Here is a 20,776-nt window from a genome sequence, read left to right as displayed (position 1 = left end):
ACCCTGGTTTCCCATCTGGACAGTGGGACCCTGAGTGTCCCCGTCCCAGCTGCACCCAGAGCCCTGGACTCCAGCGTGTCGTCAGCACTCATTAGCGTTTCTTTTGTTGTGGTCCGTGGACGAAGTGGCTCTCTCTTTGTGTGTTCACAGCCCTCCTGCTCACTTTACCTTCTGGGAACACTTTTTACATAGCTTCGTATGTGGGGAGGACTCGAGTGATTAATCGAATGTTTCATTAGGTGCAGTTCTTCTGTTTCCCAGTTTTGACAGAACATTTGGTGAAATTTCCAGGGACTCCTGTGGTCAGCCTCACGGTTTCACTCTGTCACTTTCTAATGCAGTATTCTTTGGGAGTCTTTTCAATTAAGCGCCATAATTTAAAAATAAGTTTTATAATATGCAGTTTCAGGTTAATTCTTTACCTTTGTGTCTCAGGCAGTAGCTACCTACCTGTGAGTAGTCAGAAAGGTTCACGCAGTTTTCCAGGGCGGCCTTTGCATTTACTGGAACTATTAAGAGCTTGTTCCTGCTTCGGTGGCGATTGACACACAGTACACGTGAGGTCATGCGTGGCTTAGCATCTTCTGCGGGCTTAGAGGTCACTTTCTGTTCTTCCCCAAGCCTGCTGCGCTGTGCCGAGTGTTCACTGAGGGTGACGGTCAAGCTGTCTGGCACAGGCCACCGAGGCCACAGGGCAGGCTCCACGTAGGGGAGCCTGCAGAATGGCAGAGCCTGGCTTCCTCGCCGCCCTTTACTGGGAGCAGAAAGCTCAAGCCTGTGATCAGAGCTGTGCTAGCCCAGAAAGCCTCCGAACAGGCTGAATTTAGGAATTGGCTCCTACCAACTGCCCACGTTTAGGATGTGTTTGAGTGTTTGTGATTTTTCCTGCACTGAAACTACTGGGCTGGCTCTGAGTCACTGTCATGGGACTTCATGTTGCCACGACAGGAAACGGCGTGGGTGGAGGGCTGCACAGAGGCTTGCTGCTGTGATAATGAAGGGCTTGTTGCCTCTTGGGACAGCGAGTTCAAGCTCTTTGTGATTGTCAGCATAAAGAGTGACCCGCTGAGGACATGGCTGTAATTCAGGTTGGCATGGTTGATTGTCATCGTTGATATCAGGTACCTGCCTCTAAAATGACGGTACCCGTAGTGCGGCTCCAGGAGGGCAGCTCCTGCCAAACACACGTGCTCCTGGGCCCCTGCAGACAAGGTCGTGTTGCCAGCCAGGCCTGCAGCTGTGGGTGCAGAGGGGTCTACAGGGCACCGAGCGCCTCCCTCGATTGTTTGTGGGGCCCAGCCCTCCATCCCTCCTGGTCCCCAGTGCGGCTCCTCCCAGGATTCTCCCAGCCCCGTGCACACCTCCATCTTCACAGCTTCCGTAGTTTTCTCGTGGGTGCCCCAGGTGGGCGCCTGGGCAGGGTTTGTGTGTTAGTCGAGTTCTTTCTAGCTGTCCCTGGCTCGTAGCTCAGCAGGTCCCTTCAGATGAGTCAGCCAGCTGTGTACCTGCATGTTCAGGATACTTGTCAGGGGCCTTCCTCAGAGCAAGACCGACCCTCACCTCATCCTTGGGACTTTGGAGCCCGCCCTGGAGAGACTACAGTCACGTCCAAAGGGGCCGTCCGGGTCCCGCAGGCTGGTGGGAGTAACTTCTGAGCCACTCCAGACCACACTTTGTGTTCCTACACCCCACAAAGCCACTTAAAGTGCCATGTTCTGGTGCTGTGTGCCTCACCAGTGTGCCACACAAGGCTGCACGGGGATCTGAGCGGGCGCTGCCTTCCTCAGGCTATGCTTGAGTTTTGGGGCAACTGGAGCACTCGTGGCTGTGATTCTCGCCACTGTCTGGGCTTCCCTAGAGGGTCTCACCCGCAGCCTGAGGACCACATCGGCAGCCACCGAGGAGCCGTCAGGTGCAGCGTTAGTAGTCCCACTCAGTCCTTCTCGACTTTGGTGAGAAAGGAGACAGCAAAACGTCAGCTGGGAGCCCCAGGCCTTCTCTGCTTGGGGCCCTGGGACTGACATAGCACAGATCCTGCCATCCGCGTGCTGGAGGCACTGCCGTGCGGCTCCCTCCTCTGGTCAGGGGCTGCGCCCTTGGGCTGTGCAGCTCTGGGTTCTCGCACTCAGGGCCCCAGGGAGGGTCGTGGATGAAGAGAGAAGGAGAAGGGCGGCGGTTTGAGCCCATCCTCTGCCTCTTGTCCCTAAGTACATTGGCAAAGTTTTCCAGATGAAAACTCAGAAGGGATTTTTAATGACTGGAATCTGTGAATTCCATGGAAGCCAAGTCTGTCCACCTCTTTCACCCACCTCATTTCTCCCCGTTGGGGCTGATTTTGGCAGCGTTCATAGGGGCAGGGACGGAAGGGGTGGGGGCCAGCCGTCGGCCCTGTGTCCCTCCCCTCCTCCCCTCAGCGCCACAGCATTTCGGTGTCATCCCCTTCCGTGCACGCGTCCTCATGAAAACCAAGTGCGGCTGGAGGGAGATGCCTGCGCCCACTCCCGTGACCTTCCCGGCCAGCCTGGCTGCAGCGGCCTCTCGGCAGGCATCTTTCTGGTGCTGCCTCCGTGCCCCTCCCATCACCTGATGCTCGTGTTCCTGAATCTTCACGCGTGTGCTCTGTGCAGCCACCTCACGGGCTCCCTGGGAACGGAGACAGTGTCTCACACTGGTCAGAATGCTCTTCTCTGTCCACTGAATAGTCCAACACAGAATCATTCCTCTGTGATTATTTATGCTTTGTTATGTAGAACTGGAATAAAGAAAAAGTGAATTTAGACATTACAGCCATCAGGTTGAAGCTTAGTACTTGCATTAGGGAATTCAATGGAAGCATTTGAGCTTCTCGAGTTCTAATTCCATATCTTCGTATCCCCATCACCCCATACCCAGTGTCTAACAGAGCTCTTGGTCTAGGAGTTTCTTGATAAATGCTTACTGAATTGAACTGGACTGAGCTTAACATTCCCACCCAGAGTTAGAAGCCAGTCCCTGAATAAATTGCATTTAGAATATGAGTTTGACGTTACTGTGGTAAGGGGTATCCTACACGTCATAATTCCTAGTCAATATCGGGTATTTAGTCAAATAGACTCAAGTATAGAGAAGCATAGGCCCATCTGGCAAAAGGGCAAGGCACGCTGCTTTAGGTCCAGGTCCCCAATATCAACTATGAAAATAAAACGTCAACTCCAATGACAGCCCTGTCCTCAGCTGGTCACTGTTTACGCTAACAATTATAAAGAGCTTGAACTTGCTGTCCTGAGAGGCAACACACCCTCCATTCTCTCTGCAGTGTAGCTGCCTTGGTGGATGGAACATACCCCTCCTCCTTCCCTCTCGCTATCCCTCCCTCCCCCCTCCTCTCTCCCTCCCTCTCCCCTCCTCTCTCCCTCCTTCCCCCCTCCTTCTTCCTATCTTCTCTCACCTTTCTCCCCCCACCTTCTCTCCTGGGCGAGGGGCAGAAGAGAGGAGACCTCCGGAATCTTCTGCTTCATCCAAGCAGCTTGGGGGCAGCATCAACAGCTGCAATTTGGCTGCCCCAGCAGGTGCCTCAGGGCAGCCTTTCTAATGGGAATCCTGGAATCATGTCTTTCCTTAGTGTGTCCTAAAGGCTGGAGGACATGAAGTGAAACAATGCTCCATGCTCAGTCCTGTGATTTTGTGTATTTATTGGACTTACTTTGAGATTTAACTAAATGATACCCAAGGTAGAGCATGAAAAAAAAGAAAAAACAGGCTATGGTGTTTGAAAAACAAACAAAACCGTTTGGTTTGTTGGTTTGTTCTTAGACCTTCACAGGCTCCTAGGTCACACGTTTCAGTTTCTCAGCAAGTGACATTCTCTGCAGAAGCTGTGTCAGTCTCTTCTTTGATGATGTCAGCCACAGCAGAAAGAAGCACTCCGTAGACCCCGTGCTCAGCACCTTGGCGTGAGCTCCTGCCATCTTCTGTTCATGCTCATCACAGCTCTGTGCAGTGGGCATCCTCCTGATCCCTGTGGGAGGATGGAGGATGGAGGCGGAAGGGTGAGTGATGGCAGGATCACATGAGGGGTCTCTCCCGAGGTAGGGAGGGGAACTGGCCCAGGACCTTAGTGCCCATCGCATCCTTCTTCCTCCTCCTCTGCCTCTCTGTGACTGTTTGACTCAGGCTGCAGGGACAGACATGAGTATGTGCAGAGCCTGTGTGCACCCCTGGGAATGTGTGCTCATATTGGCAGGGAGGGATGTGAGTGTGTACAGAGCGTGTGTGCACACCTTGGCGGTGTATGCCGGCGTTGGCAGGGACAGATGTGAGCGCGTATGGAATGTGTGTGCACACCTTGGGGATGTGTGCTGGCATTGGCAGGGACAGATGTGTACAGAGCGTGTGTGCACACCTCGGGGTGTGTGCTGTTGTTGGCATGGACAGACGTGAGCGTGTACAGAGCGTGTGTGCACACCTGGGGGTGTGTGCTGGTGTTGACAGGGACAGATGTGTACAGAGCGTGTGTGCACACCTGGGGGTGTGTGCTTATGTTGTTTTGTAACCGGCAAATACGTGGCCCATTGCGTCGGGTGGCCCTGAGCCCATGCTGAGTCCGTCAGTGTCCCTCGGGTTGGGGTCTCCATCTGCCCAGACAGCACTCGAGTGGCTTGAGGTTTCAGATTCTTCCTCTACGGATACTTGGGCCTCCTCAGGACCAAACATCAGAACCAGCCAACTGCAAACTACAAGAACGTTCAAATGCATCTTCAGTAGGAAAAACAAAAGCAATTGGAAAAATTTTCCAACGTGACCCCGTGGTTAAGCCGTTAGATACTCCAGCCACCAGATTGAGTCACTTTAAAATTCACACCAATTAAAATGGTTGTGAGAGTTGCAGAGCTTTACCGCTAAACCTTGAAATAATTGAAGCATTCTGCTCCACTTGCTTACAAACTGGGGTTGGGGATACCTTTCAGTCCAAAGTAGCAACCTTCTAAATCCAGCTTAGATGCGAGGCTCCCACTGACACAGGAAGAGACAGTGGCCCTTGAGTATTCTCCTGTGTTCAGATACTGTGTCATTTTTTTTTTTTTTTTTTTGTATCCTGATCATCACTTCTGCTTTTCCAATTCAAACTAAAGGGAGTTTAGTTCTGTTTTGGAGAAGCTGTGGTTAGTGGTTTCTTTTCATGGTTTGCTTAATCTCTTAAGTCTGGTGCTTACATTACCCAAATAGACTTTTCTTTAGTACGACAGTGCCATAACCCAGGGCTTCTCCCTCCATATCTGCTCCCCAGGAGGCTCCCTAGGAATGGGTGCTGGAGATCCAGCCCTCTCCATGTGCCGTTTTCTTTGAGTCCAAGGTAGCTTTGGCTCAGAGAAGAAAAGAGGCCTCCGGGTTAGGTGCCTCTGACTGCTTGCTTGTGAAATGTTTAATGATAAGGCGACTTCCAAACTAATTTACACATTGATAGTTGTAGCTTGAAGTATCACCGCAGTCATAAGAACAAGAAACACTCCCATAAAGTAGATAAGCAGAAAAAAGCCATAGAAGTTTAATAAAGCGCAAATAAAATGGTGTTGTAAGAATGTCCAGTGGGAAATGCTCTCAGTCCAGCCAGATCCAGCTGTGGCGTCAGTCCAGCTGTGGCGTCCTCCTGTAAAAACATTCAGCCACGTGTGGCCCTGATCGCAATCACTACTCTGAATTGTGATCCAGAATGTTGTTGGGGGCCAATGCCGGGACTGTTCCAGCAGTTGAGTCTGATTGGGCGTCACGGTGGTGATGTGCTTAGCGCGGCCAGCTGGGCTGAGTGGTGGCCACCCGTGCACTCGCCACGTGCAGCCGTTATTCTGGTGATGGGGTTGCATGCGGCGCGGCTTGTCCACCTGGGCAATTAAAGTACTGGGAACCCAACCACGGGCGGGTGCCTCCCGACATGGGAGCTGTCTTTTTTATCCAGGGCCCTGTGGCGCTGCAGACCCCTGCCGCCAGTCTGAGCTCACAAGGAGGTACCGGAGGGCTCTGCTGGGGCATGGAGGTCCCTGAGCAGGTGGTCACTTATTGCTTGTGGAGTGGTCCATGGCCTGTGAGTTTATTCTCGGGGTTTGTGTGGGCGAGGTTAACCAGTTCACAGCTGGGCACTTACCCCTTACACAGGTGACACTAGTTAAAGTGGAATCTATATTAGCTCACACGGGAGTGTGTGAGGAGCTGGGAGGGTGGGGAGGCTTGGCCCTAGCACTAGATCCCGGTCTCCTGACGTTTCTGCGTCTTCCAGTTGAGGGGCCGTCAGGGCCGCTGTGGGTCCTGAAAACAGTGGATGCCATATGGACCAGGGGATGCGGAAGCCTCTAGAGGCTGCGGGAGGCAAGGAGACGGTCGCTTCCCCAGAGCCAGCCCTGCCGCCACTTCGACGTTAGATGGTGGGACCTGTTTTGGACTCCAGCTTCCAGAAATGTGAGAAAATAAGTCAGTGTTTAGGGCGCTAAATTTGGGGTGATTTAGTGGAGAAATAGAAAACTAGCCCACAAAGGTGCACGCATTGAAATGTGCTCTGTCCAGGTGTTCACAGTGGTGTGAGGGGGATGGCATCGGGGTTCTGGGAACTCTGCAGTTTTACTGAAGGAAGGGGGCTCGCCACGCCTTTCCTCATATAACTGAAGGTATGTATGCCTGCCACACTGCCCAGGAGACAGGGACTAGAATTCTGACTTTATTTCTTATGGGAACCAAGCCACAGTCAGAACATGGTGAGGGCCGAGACGAGCTTCCTACAGCCTGAACTGGGAAGAGGAATCGCAAGTAGTTTGTGTTTTTCTACACAGACCTGTCCTTTTCAGGTTTTGTTAAGTTTTGGAAAAAGGGAGAAGCCAGGCACACCTCGGCGAGGGACAGTGTTTCTGGAGGTGGTGCGGCTTCAGCCTGAACGTGGCCGTGTGGTTGGGAGGCTCAGAAACTGCCCTCCAAGGGCACTCATCTATTCCTTATTGCAGTAATACCTCGTTTACAGAACTCCACAGAAATTACAGTGCGGGAGGCTTCTGGTCTGGATGGGTTTGGACCGAGGTCACGGGGTGTTGTCCCAAGTGCTAATCCTGATCTGGCAGAGGCTCTGTTCCCAAATAATTATTCCACAGTTTCAGAGCCTATATCTGAGTGATAGTCTTTTAACTTTGTTGCATAAAAGGAAACAAAGTATGTCTTGAGGGTCCAAAAATCCATGTGGTAATCATGGCTGTAAACTCATACCTGGGGCTTTGGGATGGAGTGAAAACCACCGTCACCTGGCGTGGACGCTGCGTGGTATTTTTAGCGTGGCGGCCTGCTCGTGCCTTGAACTCTATCTGCAGTGTGAGCAACAGCTGTGCATTTGAGAAATGTGGACAGGTCAGCTTGCTCCTCCAGGGGCCTGCAGGCATCCGGGTGAGGGGCCTGGGATGAGGCCACATCAGTGGGAAGGAGCTTGGTTGTGTCAGCAGATCTGTCTGTCTCTACAGGCCCGCAAGCCAGCCAGAACCCAGTTTTCCTTTGGTCATCTAATGCCAGAAAAAACCTGTTTCTTAGAGATTCTCATAATTTATATTAATGAACCATTTGACCGTACATAAAATGTTATAAATGCATGAGGCTTTACAACTTGGCAGATGTGTAACTCACATGTCGTTGTATCAAACTGTTGAAGATATTTGTTTCACTTGAAGGTTGTTAGCATTTTATGTGCAAAGCAAATGCCAGTAGCATTTTGAAGGAGTATTTTGGAATTTTAAACACAGTGGGATAGTGCTGGGTCTCTGGGATACTGGTGAGGTGGACGTGACCTCAAGCTCTTGTAGCTTGCAAGCAGGATTGCTAAATTGTCACAACTGCAGTGCTGGAAAGTCAAAGTGGATTTCTGTAAATGAGGTATTAGTGCAATAAGGAACAGATGAGTGCCCGTGGAGGGCGGTTTCTGAGCCTCCCAGACACCCCAGGAGGAAGCGGGGGACGGGGGCAGTTACCCACCAGAACCTGGACGGTGAAGCTGGGTTTGCTGGTGGCCCTGCTTGGCAGGTCATTACGTGCAATAAGAAACAGGTGAGTGCCCTTGAGAGCGGTTTCTCGGCCCCCTTCAGAACCGCAAGTGGAAGACGCTCCAAGGTGGGGGGTGGGGGTTCGGTTAATCCACAGGAGCCTGGATGGTGGAGCTGGGTTTGCTGGTGGTCCTGCGTGGCAGGTCATTACATGCAATAAGGAACAGGTGACTGCCCTTGAGGGCGGTTTCTCGGCCTGCTTCGGAACTGCAAGTGGAAGACGCCCCAAAGTGAGGGGGGGCTGGTGGTCGGTTATCCAGTGGGGCCGGATTTGCTGGTGGCCGCTGCGTGGCAGGTCACTGCGTGGAGCGATGGGAGGGGAGTGGAGTGGGAATAGAGGATGCACCCTCCACAGCTACTGCTGGGAGTTGGCTCTGGTAGCAGAAGGGGCATAGATAGAGGGATTCCCATCAGGGGCAACACGACTGGGGTCCCACGTGTGGTGGATGCCGAGGTGTGGCTATATGTAATCTCAGTCTGCACAGCCGTCCTGGTGAGTGGGTTCAGTTACCTTCCCATCTCACATTTGAGAAATCTCGGGGGCTCACATCACAGCTAGGTGGGTTGGAAGTAATGTCTCAGGCAGGACGTTGGCCCCAGAGCCCAGATCTTACCCGCCCCCGCTCTTTTCAGTCCACCAAGCTTGTAGAGAGGGTTGTGTGGTGGTGGGTGGCGGCTGAGAAACCAACACAGTAGAAGGCGGGGAGGAACTAAACCAGGCAGGAGACACAGGCAGTGCTTGGGAGGTCTGCACGGGGTGTGGGTGTGGGAGACACCTCTGGGCCAGTGAACCCCGTTCTGTGCTCCTGGCTTGCCCAACCTTGGCCCTCAGCCACATGCTGCGTGCTTTAGGTGAAATCTCAGTCGCTCGTGTGGTGCGGGCATCTTTTCTCCCTGGCTTTGCCTCTCTTTAAATCACGGAGTCTCAGTGGGGATGGCGGGGCGGATGGTGGTCCATGGAATTTGCCCTCCACCTCCCCATCCTTTTCCTGTCCTGTCTGGCCTGTTACCTGAATCTGTGTCTCTTCAGAGCCTGCAAATGAGTGGAGGCCACGACAGCCTCTCGCTGACCGACCTCTCAAACTTTTATTCATCAGAATAGTGTTAAATGCCGATTCCTAGACACCCCCATTGGACTCTACGCCTGCCTAGCATGGGTACTTTGGGGAAGGTAGAGGATTGCTGGGCTGTTCCAGGGGGGAATTTGCATTGTTGAATGTCTATTGTGTTCCTTCCAGCACTCTACTTTCCACGCACACGTGGCATTAAACCTGGAAGACCTCTGGGTGCTGTGCTGGTGAGGAAGCCCCGGCTGGACGAGGGGCTGCTGGGGCTCGGACTTGATTCCTGGGCTGGGGGCTGCGGGCTTATTCTCTTCAGTGGGTCTGCTGATGGGATGCCCTGAGAAGTCCTGCTGTGCACTCAGGGGAAGGTGCAGAGACAGGCTCAGAAAAGACAGACCATGGATTTAAAAATTCCTACTGGAAAATCTTTTATGAGCAAAGTAATTTGCATCTAACTGAAGACAATCATTGCTTGAATAATTGGTTTGTTTACAAAGTTGGTCCTATGAACAGATTAAAGTTTTCATTCATACCTTATCTATAATGTGAATAGGAGCTATTACCGCAACTTAAATTAGCTTTAAATTTCGTATCAGATTGCAGTCCAGATTACAAACGGCTGCTTGATAATCTAATTGATAAAACGGAGGAATTTAGTGCTTGGAACCCAGAGTGAAGGGAACAGAATTGCTTTGGTTTCTCAAAAGGGTGTTGACTGAGTGGTGACCTGGGGTGAAGAGAAGTGGCTAGAGTCATTACACTCGAGGAGATGATCTGCCCCCGCCTTTCTCAGCTGTCTTCTGGACAAAACAAAGGGTGATAAATGGAAAAAATTCAGCACTGAGTTCGTCTATGCCCTGAGCTTCTCATACAGTCATTAATGGGCTGTAGCTGTGAAGCCTCCATACAGGCACAAAGGAATTAGGCTAGAGTAAGGCGGCCGTCGACCTCTGGCGTCTGGACCGCGTGTCACTTCCTAAAGCCCTTTTGGGTGAAATGACAGTGGCAATGTCGTTGTTCGGAGGAGTGTAATCTCACGTATGAAATGCAGATTTTAAATGATGCAGAGTTTAAACACCAAAGTCAGGAAGCTTGGTGGGAGTGGCTGTCTTCCAAGTGGTTTTCTGTGCTGCCATGGATGAGGCGTGGATGTGTCATCTGTTGGTGAGATCCACTGGTGAAGGGGCTAAGCAAACCATGGAGGTCGGGGGTGTGAAGCTGCATCTCTTCTGGCATCCCAAGTAAATACATCTTGTAAAACTTGTAAATTTGACCCTGACCCTAACCCCAACCCTGAGTGTTGAAGTCTGGTGCAGTGTGTTGAGCCATCTTCTGCATTGAGGGTGAGTGACTGTAAATGACCGATTCCTCAGTGGTGAAAGTTCAAATGTAGCTTCCCTGAGGAAGCCAGACCTCGGTCACCCGTATCTCCATTGTAAACACTGCGGCCCCTACGCGGGTGGCTGCAAGTTTCCAGGCCTTCCTTGGAGAAGCAGCCGTGAGGTGCTTGATGATTTGATAACATCAGCCACCTTCTGTCTTCTGTCTAATCACGGTACAAATGATTCTCCTACAAGGAAATGGATCTGGTTTCTTCCCGATCGTTGGAAGAAGCAGCCTGCCTAGGGACTCCACTGTCCTCTGCACTTTCACAGCGAAGCCTGTGTCTGTCTCCAAGGAGTGTCACGTGTGTCGTGGGAATCGCTTCCTTAATTCTTCCTGCTTTTGATAGCTCGGGTAGCTCTGCCTGTTTCAGCCGGGATGAGCAGCGGGTGGTCTCTGGCTGCTGTGGGACTAGGGTTGGGGGTGCATCATCACATCCGGTGGCCTGTCCAGGTGGGCATCATTGTCTTTTGCCTGTTGCCTGAGGCAGCTGTGATGCCATGGGGGTCATGCTTGTCAGGGCCAACCCAGTTCTTCCCGTGTACACCTCTCCTGCTGGAGTGCCTTTCCTTATGATGACTTGTTGAATTAACGTGGAGAATGCAGAGAGGCTCTGGGCCTCTCTCTCTCTCCCATTCTTACTCCCTGGAGCTGTGAAGCCCGAGAAGGGAGCCCATAGCCAGAGGCTCCTTTAAATTCAATTAGAATAAAGATTTGATTACATAGCTAAACACATTTGAAAAGAACTTCACAGATTAAATTCCAGATTCAACCCTTCAGGCCCAGTGGCCACGTTTCGGGGCTCAGCAGCTGTAGGTGGCTGTTGTCTTTCTGTGTTGGCTGAGCAGATTGGGGCGTTTCCAGTTCAGCAGGCAACTCTCTTGCATGGCTCTGCCTGTGGTGAGGGCACCTAGGCTGGAGAGCCTCGTGGGGATCCCTTAGGCCTCCGGCTGCAGCCAGGCTGCACGGTTCCTGTACCCCGGGTCCTCTGCAGGCCCAGATGGATCCCACCACAGAGCCAGCACTGCTAGACTTGGGTACTGTGTGCAGACAGCAGAGGGTCACGTCCGGGCCTTGCAGGGGATGGGGTGACTGGCCTCCTTGGCCAGGCTTCTGTTTCCGAGTCTTCAGGGGAAATGCATCCACCATCCACCATCCACACCGTGCACCAGAGGAAAACTGCAGGCTTCTCTGTGGATGGTGAATTGAGATCATGCAGAGTGACTAGGTTTGGGCTCCTGACCAGCGTGGAACCTGATACCTTTAGGTGGAACCTGACATGCCTCCATGTGTACATGGCAAAGAGAATGCAGCATTGTCAGCTTGAATCCAGATGTGCTCCCGTTTTGAGGTGGAAGGTTCTGGGAGTATTGGCCATTGGTGATTGTGCTGCCGTGGAGGACTTTGAATGCAGGCACTGGTTTGGGATAACCCTGGTTTCCTGGTCCTGTATGTGGGCATCCCGGAATATCCCGGACTGGAGGAAGGCAGGGCAGATGGGAGGGTGACAAGAGGTGTCAGGTGTTTCCAGCTTTGGGGACTGATGCCATCAGATGGCCGAGATCAGGATGGTGGTGGCCAGGGACCAAAGCAGGGGTGCGTGGAAATGCCATGTTCCTCGGAGCGTGGGGAGGACCTCTTGAACTCTATTCCTGGGCAACAATTCTTCCATTCTCAGGAATCTGTGCCATTGTAATTGAGTAGCGAATTCTGTAATTGCTCTAATTACTTACTGTTAAGTCCCCATCCCAATTACCATAAATTAGCAACAGTGATAACAGTTTGTCTGGTTAAACCTTACCAAGAAAAACCAGTGGACCTAGTTTTAGTTGCCTCCAGTTCCCTCCAAATCAGATTCCTTAGCGGCTTGTGTCCCCACACTTGCTGCAGTTCCTCCTGGGCCTGGCAGGCACATTCCAGACATTCACATCTCAGCTCAGATGCAGGCGTGCACATTACTTATAGAAAATCGCACTGCGCTGTGATCGGCTTGAGCTGACGTTCTCTAGGTGGGAGGTGGAGGTTCAAAAGTTCTAATGGGATGAAATTAGAATTATGAATTTTAAAAATTCACGTGTTATGAACTCTGTTCAGTGATTTTCTCTGAAATGAGAGACTATTTGCAGAGGAGGCAGTCAACCTGCAGCTCTCCTTAAATCTGTCCTAGACCTCGATGCCATCCTTCGGCCTCTTCCTGGGTGTGGCGTGCTCTGCTTGAAGCAAAACCAAGGGAAAGAACGTGGTCTGCATCACTACTGCAGCCAGCTCAACGCGCACACCCACTAGGAGGGGCGTTTGATCACTTAACATTTTAAATGCATTTAACATTCAACCAGCAAGTCAGCCAGTGCTTTCTGTAAGCAAGCTGCCTGGCTCATGGGAACCTGACACTTGACTTTTTGGAAGAGAGTACTTTCTTCTGTGGAGTCTCAATATTTGTCTCATTCTTGAGACTCTGCTCAAAGTGATGAACGTGAGTAAATTAGGACTTTTTTTTTTTTTTTTGTAAATTGGGCCACAGAGCTCTCTAGGCACAGTCAGGGGAGTAAACGGCTGTGAAAGATGCCGCCTGATGTGAGCCACGGCCAGGCACTGTGGAACCTGGGATCCCATCTCCAGCCTTTCAAAGGACACAGACGAATATAAATTGCAGATGGGAGAGTTCATAATTTGGGCATCTCTGTTCTTTTGAAATCAAAGTGCAAAGAAAAAGTTTTGCCTTGAGGTCTTAACCCATACTTGTTTTTCTCCTGAGGTTTTAAGATTTTCTCAACTGCTTTTCTCTCCCCCAATCCTTGAGGAAGTTCTATCTTCATATCTTCTTAAAAGATATGGTTAAATTCAACACTGAAATATAAAAACATGCTTTCATATTTTTCTTGAAACTGATGTATCTGACATTGGTGAAGAACTAACTGGGAGTATTGGTTTATTTTTATTTTTTTGAGACAGTCTTGCTGTGTTGCCCAGGCTGGAATGCAGTGGCACGATCTTGGCTCACTGCAGCCTCACCTCTTGGTTCACGCCATTCTCCTGCCTCAGCCTCCTGAGTAGCTGGGATTATAAGTGCCTGCCACCATGGCTGGTTCATTTTTGTATTAGTAGAGACGGGGTTTCAACATGTTGGCCAGGCTGGTCTTGAACTCTTGACCTCAGGTGATTCGCTCACCTTGGCCTCCCAAAGTGCTGGGATTACAGGCACGAGCCACCACACTCGGCCTGGGATATTCTTGATTATAATTGTAACATATCCCTTTAATAAAAACAAAACAGAACAACAACAACAAAACAGCTGTCTGAAAAGTCTCGAAATTAAAGAGCTCACTTGGACAGGGATTTGGACACCAGTTGAATGGCCCAGCACACCATAGTTACATGGGCCACTCGGCCTGTTAGGTCCTTAGGGTATTTGAAGTCATATGGATATTTGCATTTCTGCCTCTGGATATCGTGTTAGTATTCGGCTAGTGTTTGAGGGCCAGGCTCAGATCCGGGAAAACAAGAGCCCCTGCCCTCACGGCACTTCTCTTCCATGTGTGTGTGTTAGGAAAATAGAAAGCATAAGATATTTTTTCAATGAGCTGGGAAGATGGAAAAACAAGCTTAAGATGTTTACTTGTTCAGAAGAAGGGAAGTGCAAGGAACACTCAGCTTTGTTGCTGCTGAAGGAGGCCCCTGGTGGAGGCTGTTTCAGAGGTGGGGTTTCTCTGAGAAAGGTGGTAAGAGGCAAATAGGATGCCCCATCTGGTTTGCCAGAGATGGGGAAAGTTAGTATCCCCAAAACAGCTTCAGCATTCTGGCAAAGCTTTGGAAAACCAGCTACGGTGTAGGACCTTGTTGGCCGCTGGGTAGAAGGAAAACATTGCTGGTCCTGAGGACTGTACCGTTGTTCCACTGCTATAAAGAACTATCTGAGGCTGGGTAATAAGGAAAAAAAATGTTTAATCGGCATACAGTTCTGTGGGTTGTACAGGCTTCTACATCTGGGGAAACTTACAATCAGAGTGGAAGGTGAAGGGGAGGCCGGCATGTCTTCACATGGCTGGAAGGGGAGAGAGAGTGAAGGGGAAGGTGCCATGCACCTCCAAACAACCAGATCTCAGGAGAACGATCATGAGGACAGCACTTGGGGGATTGTGCTAAACCATTAGAAACCACCCCCATGAGTCAATCACCTCCCACCAGGGCTCACCTCCAACATAGGGTTAGAGTTCAGCATGAGATTTGGGTGGGGACACACAGCCACACCATGTCAGGCTTCCCATTCTTCTCCTGCACGTGCTTCGCAAATGGTTCTGTCATTGGTTTTTGTTTCTGTTGATACATAATATATGTACATATTTTCAGAGTGCATGTGATACCTTGATTCACCCCTATATTGATGAAATCTGTGTACTTGGGATGTCTTTCACTTTAAATAGTTTCTTTTCCTTGTGCTGGTTATGTTAAGTTATTCTCTCCTAGCTGTTTTGAAATACACAGTAGATGACCCACTGCCATCCCCCTGCTGATTTATCAATAGTAGGTCTCGTGTTCCCATTAGGCTGTGTGTTTGTGCACATTACCAGCCTCTGCCCATCCTGCTTATGAGTGGGCTCTGCTGGGCCCTGTCGACCACCTACTTTTGGCCTCCATGAGATCTGCTCTCAGCTCCTGCTTATGAGTGAGAACATGCTCCGTTTCCTTGCTTGACTCGTTTGCTTAACGTAATGTCCTCCAACTCCATCCATGCTGCCGCGGATGACAGGGCTCTCCGCTGTGTGGTGGAGTATTGCTCCTGTGTGTGTTCGGGCCACGTTCCCTTCATCCCCTGTTGACGGGCACTCAGGTGATTCCAGACCTTGGCTACTGTGGATGGAAGCTGAGAGCAGTCACTGGCTTTATACTCGGGGGACGTGAGCCACTTTGATGTTCTCAAGCAGCCTATCCCCAAAGCCCTCCGTAGAATGCAGCATTCGTTTGTACTCATGGCTTCTTCCACTAGGATGAACAGCTGGGAAGGGTCTTTGAGTGAATGCTTGGGTTTCTGTCTTTAATTGGTACCCAGCTACACTGGCCAAGTAGGGGTCCCAGTGACCCTGGACACTACCTCACATAAGGTCCAAAGATGCAGTTAGGTTCTTTTTTTAACTTAAAAAAAAATGCTTTTGACCTGGGTAAGCTATGGCATTATCAGTTAGAGTTTTTCATATTGGAAAGGTGTATATTTTATTTTCTAAGAAGGGAAGAAATCCTGTTAAATACTCTAACCACAGATTAAATCATGTCAAGGAAAGAGGTACTATTTTGGGGGAAAATGACCCCTTCATGTCAAAGATCAAGGAGATGACTTACATTGTTTAATTGAGTTAATTATGAAATCTTAAGTGGTTTTAAGAAGATGAGCTGTGGATCCTACAAGACATGAGACTGATACTGATTTAATGTTAGTCAGCCCTGACAGAATGTGGCTAATATTTAAAGCTTGCTCCAGTATTGCTTGATAGATTGTAAGTTAATGTAAAGATCTGTTTGACGCTTTTATTTTACAAAATATTATTGAGAAAAAGTTTGACAGCCAAGGAACGGCCTTCAACCAATTTCTTCCTAATTTCTATCACCAGAAAATTTTGTCCTGTTAATTCCAGAATTTACTTTTGGAAAGTTCCCGTAAGGAGAGCAGAGGTATTGGTGGTTGAATGGTGACTTGAATTTAGGTGAAGATCGTTAAATATTTCATAGTCATGTTTGTCTTGGTGGTTTTAGCAATTTTATATTAAACTTAGAACTGTGAGTCAAACCAAATCTGTTCTTTTGCTTTTGTGATACTCCTTTGTATGACTATACTGGTAAAGAATGATAAAATGTGTATTGGGTATTTTTTCTGTGTAGATATTAGGATTTTTAGGGGAACAAATTAATCATTCTTCTAATATACACTGTGCTGTGTGTTGGGTCCTTTGTATATTAGTCGAATCACTCTAATGAGGACCACTTGAAAGTCTGTTTCTATAGCAGATGTTTTATATGTTGACTTGTGTTATGCAAAATCCTTCATCCTCTAAGAAGACTAAGCAATGGGTTGGAGGAGAGATTTAATCACCCATTAGGTCTATTCCGAATGCTCAGAATTGAATGCAAGTACTAATTATATTTTTGAAGTGGTGTGTGTGTGTATGGGTGTGTGTGGTGGACTCCTTTTTAGGTCATGGGAGGGAGGTAAAGCGAAGATGAGATTTGCTGATGAACATTTGTGCATATGCTAGTGGAGAAGTCATATGACTTGACTGCACCTGCGTACTCTGATTTTGGTTTCGTTAGTGTCCGTAGCCACAAGCCTCAACTGCCTCTGGGACCCACCCTGAGGGGCTGTGGTGAGGGTTATTACAGAGTCGTGCGTCTTAGTGAAGGGCACAAACGGCCTTGTGGGCCTACTTTGGCTTTGTTTGAACGTCTAGATTGTTAAACTAAGTTTACCATTTTGAGGATTATAAATTGTGATTCTTGTCTAAGAAGAGGTTTCTGTTGTCTCTGAAGACAGGAGACCCAATACAGATGGTCCCTGGCTCCCAATTGTTACATATCTGATTTTTTTTTTCAACCTTGTGATGGTGTGAACTAGTCACACTCAGTGCATTGTTTGGCCCAAGATGGGCTACCTCTGGATGAACCCGTTGTAAGTTGAAACTATGGTGTCAAATGCACTTTCTATTTAGGATATTTTCAGCTTACGCTGGGTTTATTGGAACAGTTTCATCCCATGGTAAGTCAGGGAGCATATGTGCTCATAAAAGTGGAGACGATCTCATAGATACCGTGAGATATAATGTCTCTGATGTTATAGAGATACGATGAAAACAATCAAGTGGGACTTGGAAGCCTTGGAGGGACTCACATGGGCGGCTCCTGGAATGCAAACTTGAGCGCCACTGGCTTCTGGATGTGACATCTGTACCTTCTGCTTAGCCCAGTGTGTTATCGGCTGCTCTCGAGGGCAGAGAGGTCCAGCGTTCCTGTGTTTAGGTATTTGAGCCGCCTTAAGAGGCTAGGTCAATTCTCACTGGTGTCTTCACGGCTTTAGGCCTTCTGAACAAGCAGGAGGAAGCACGACTTTGTAGAGCTTTGGAAATCTCAACGGACTTCAGGGCCATCCCCTTTGGCAGGAGAGAGCCCCACTGGAGGCGAGCAGGGTGCCGTGCGGGCCTCTGCTGGGCCCAGGCATGTACGGACGTTGTGAGGGCCACAGGACACAGATCGGTCTTGGTTCACAACTGGTGTCGATGGCCACGCAGCATTTCTGCCAGGTACATGAGTGCGGGGACTTGGGTTTTGGGGTGTGCGTCCTGGTTGCCTAGTTGCTTGGAAGACCCCCATTCAGACCCCAGCCTGAGTCACCGTGACAGGCCTCCTGCTTCACACGCCACACGGAAGCCGTGGCGTCGGTCACTGACGTCCACCGGGTGTCAGATGTGCGTGTGTATCTTCCTTGGTCTCGGGATGTGTCTTGTTTTGAGGTTATAGTAAACGTTCTTTACGAGGGGTTTTGGATTTTTTATGTTGTTTGCAAGGAGGCAGCAGGGAGTGCTTGAGCAATGAGATCCCCTTTCCAACCAATACAATTTCAGATCCCAGCAGGTAATTAAGGCAGCGGAGCTGTGGGATCACCTTTGCAACCAATGAGAATTCAGATCCCAGGAGGTAATGACGGCAGCGGGGCGGGTGGCAGAACCCTGAACTGTGGCTGTTTCTGGTGTCTTGCCCCGCGGACAGAGCGTGCTGGGGCCTCCGTGGTCCTCTGTGGGGTGAGTGGAGCGCATGAGCTGGGTGCTGCTGGGCCCTGGCTGGCTCCCCAGCCCGGGGTTTATGCAGGACTCGTTAGACAACGTGGAACCCAGAAAGCAGCACGAGGAGAACGGGATTGTGCCTTTCTGGATCCTTGGTGCTTCCCAGTCTCAGACACTGAGTAGGCTCTGAGGGGTCTCGCCGGGAAGACTTGCACAGTCGGCCCCCAGGATGGAGTGGGGCTGCAGCGGGTCTTGCAGGAGCTGGAAGTGGGGGTGAGTGTCTCGCAAGCGGGACCTTTCAAGTGGGCCCAGCAGGATGCATCTGTGGAAATGGTGCCACCTAACGCAGAGCTGCGGCCAACAGGACCTGAAAGGCTACAGCGGGCTGTGTTTCTGCTCTCTCTCTCGAGTCTCTGCACGGTTTTCCTTGGTTTTTGTCTGTTTGGAGGATGCTTCCCCCTTTCTTGCGCTTACCTAGCCTTCTGAGCTTCTTTGTTGAGTATGACAAAGCCCTGAGAAGGCATTTTTATCGCATAATTGTGTTATCCTGGTGGCTGGATAAATGACCTGCAAATGTGGGTGACTCAGTAGCTCTGAGGGTGTTCAATATCCAAGACAGAGGTGGGAAGGAAATGTTCAGGCAGGCATCAGAGGATCTGTTCTCTGCTTTACACTGGGGCCCTGGTTTGCTGACAGTCTTCACACTCGATCCAAAATGGGGGATAATGAAGTCTCACGGATTCGGCTTCAGCTGAGAGCTGCCTCCAGCACAGTCTTGTGTGAGTAACAGTTTCTATGTTTGGTGCGAAGGGCGGGCGTCAGTCAGTTGATCTTATTTGTGGTGGTGCTTATGGTGGGTTTTCCGTAAGGAATGTAGACTTTATTAGCTTTGGCAAGGGAATCCTGAGTGATAAATTGGAAGAATGTCTCAGGAAATTCTGGAACCTGCAGTGAATCTGGAATCTGTATGAAATTGAGATTTGGATTCTCACGATTTCCTAATGCTACCCCGAAACCCAGTAGTTGAGACAGTCGTAGAGCTTCAGTCGTGCTGCCCCGGTTCCCCATTTTAAAAGGGACACGTTGCTTTCCTCTAGAATGTTCTGAGCTCTGAGTGCTGCCGGCAGAGTGACCAGCTCTCTGCATCAGAGGGGAAGCCAGGGCTGCGTTCACGGCGTCGCGGCAGCCGGGAGCTGACCCTGGACCTCAGGCACGTGTGATGCTGACCATTTTCTGTAAACTCCAAGGGTGTAGTGGTCTCCTTGGCCCTTTACAGTCTTCTGAAGCTTTTGATGTGTCTGCACTTTGTAGATTTTTCAGAAGTAGACAGCCTTTTCCCACACCCTTGGGCTGAGTTTCCTCAGAGGCTGGTGTGTGGGAAGCACCACACCCACATTCTGACAGGGAAGACTCTGGTGCCCAACTGAGGTCAGAGTGGAAATTTGTTCTTCCTTCCCTCCAGTCTGGTCCAGCTGCTCCCTGCTTGGCCAGAAGAAAATCATGCTTATTCAAGTCGTAGGCAAACCCCCGAAGTCAAACATTTGTCTTTTTTCTTTAATATGCCCATTTAGTTTATATGGAATGATAGCTAGAGAAATGCCTTTTAGGGGAAAATTAATTTCCTTAATTACAGAGAACTTTTTGGATAAAAATCAGGAGGCTATTTTGTCATAAGATCTAGTTAAATACTACAGTGGAAAGCTCCTTATATTTGATCTTACACTTGGGCCCTGTGTGCGTGTCCGCATGCTCGTGCTCATGACGCCAGGCGCAGATGTGAACTACAGGCACAGTACATACTTTCTGGTTGCTTTTTTGAACGTCTTATTGCTTGACCTCTCCGACTCAAATGTTGAGTTATGTTGATTCTGTTCAGAATGTTTATCCCTCCGTCTAGGGTCCAGTCGTCTTTCAGGGAGGAACCGTCTTCCTCATCTCTGTCTCCTACAGTATTGTATATTTAATAGTCAAATATTTATAGGTTACATGGGTGACTGATCTGTTCATTAGGAGGAAAACAATGCCAATTTTCACATCATTATAATGGACTTGTTAAATGATTGTTAGTATAATGAAGTTTCCATGGCAAAAGAGGCTTTGCAGATGTGAGTGTAACGGACAGTGAGATGGCGGAGGACCCTGGGTTGTCCAGGCGGGTCCAGTGTCTTCACATGTGCCTTTTGAGAAGGCAGTACGAGGGTCTGCCTCAGAGGAGGAGACCTGAGGACGAGATAGAGGCCAGAGGGCTGTGGGGGTGAGGGCGAGTGTGGGGCAGGGGCAGGGTCCGGAGGGGTGCAGGGCTGAGGCCGGGGCAGTGGTAGGAGGGGTGTGGGGCTGTGAGCCAAGCTGCATGGTGGCTTCTATGAATTGGGAGACTCCAGGCAGGAATACAAGCTACTGAGCCCTTGACTTCAGCCCTGGGACTCCTGACTCCCAGGGCTGAGAGGAGGTTTGCATTTGTGGTAATTTGTTGCAGCAGCAATAGGAAGCTAATGCATTGTATCTGTTCTTCACCTCCAAACCT

General features: G+C 49.9%; 1 long non-coding RNA gene across 1 annotated transcript in view; it reads left to right on the top strand.

The window, feature by feature from the left end:
- The first annotated feature begins 4,122 nt into the window (after nucleotides 1–4,122).
- LOC139361545 (uncharacterized) overlaps nucleotides 4,123–20,776 on the top strand; it is a 33,092-nt gene continuing 16,438 nt past the window's right edge. Inside the window, exon 1 of the long non-coding RNA XR_011619105.1 lies at nucleotides 4,123–6,429. This is a non-coding gene — a long non-coding RNA (uncharacterized lncRNA). The remainder of the gene's footprint in view (nucleotides 6,430–20,776) is intronic.

The sequence above is a fragment of the Macaca nemestrina genome, unplaced genomic scaffold (assembly GCF_043159975.1).
Source record: "Macaca nemestrina isolate mMacNem1 unplaced genomic scaffold, mMacNem.hap1 Scaffold_59, whole genome shotgun sequence".
NCBI classification, from domain to species: Eukaryota; Metazoa; Chordata; class Mammalia; order Primates; family Cercopithecidae; genus Macaca; species Macaca nemestrina.
This window is presented reverse-complemented; position numbering and strand designations above follow the sequence as displayed.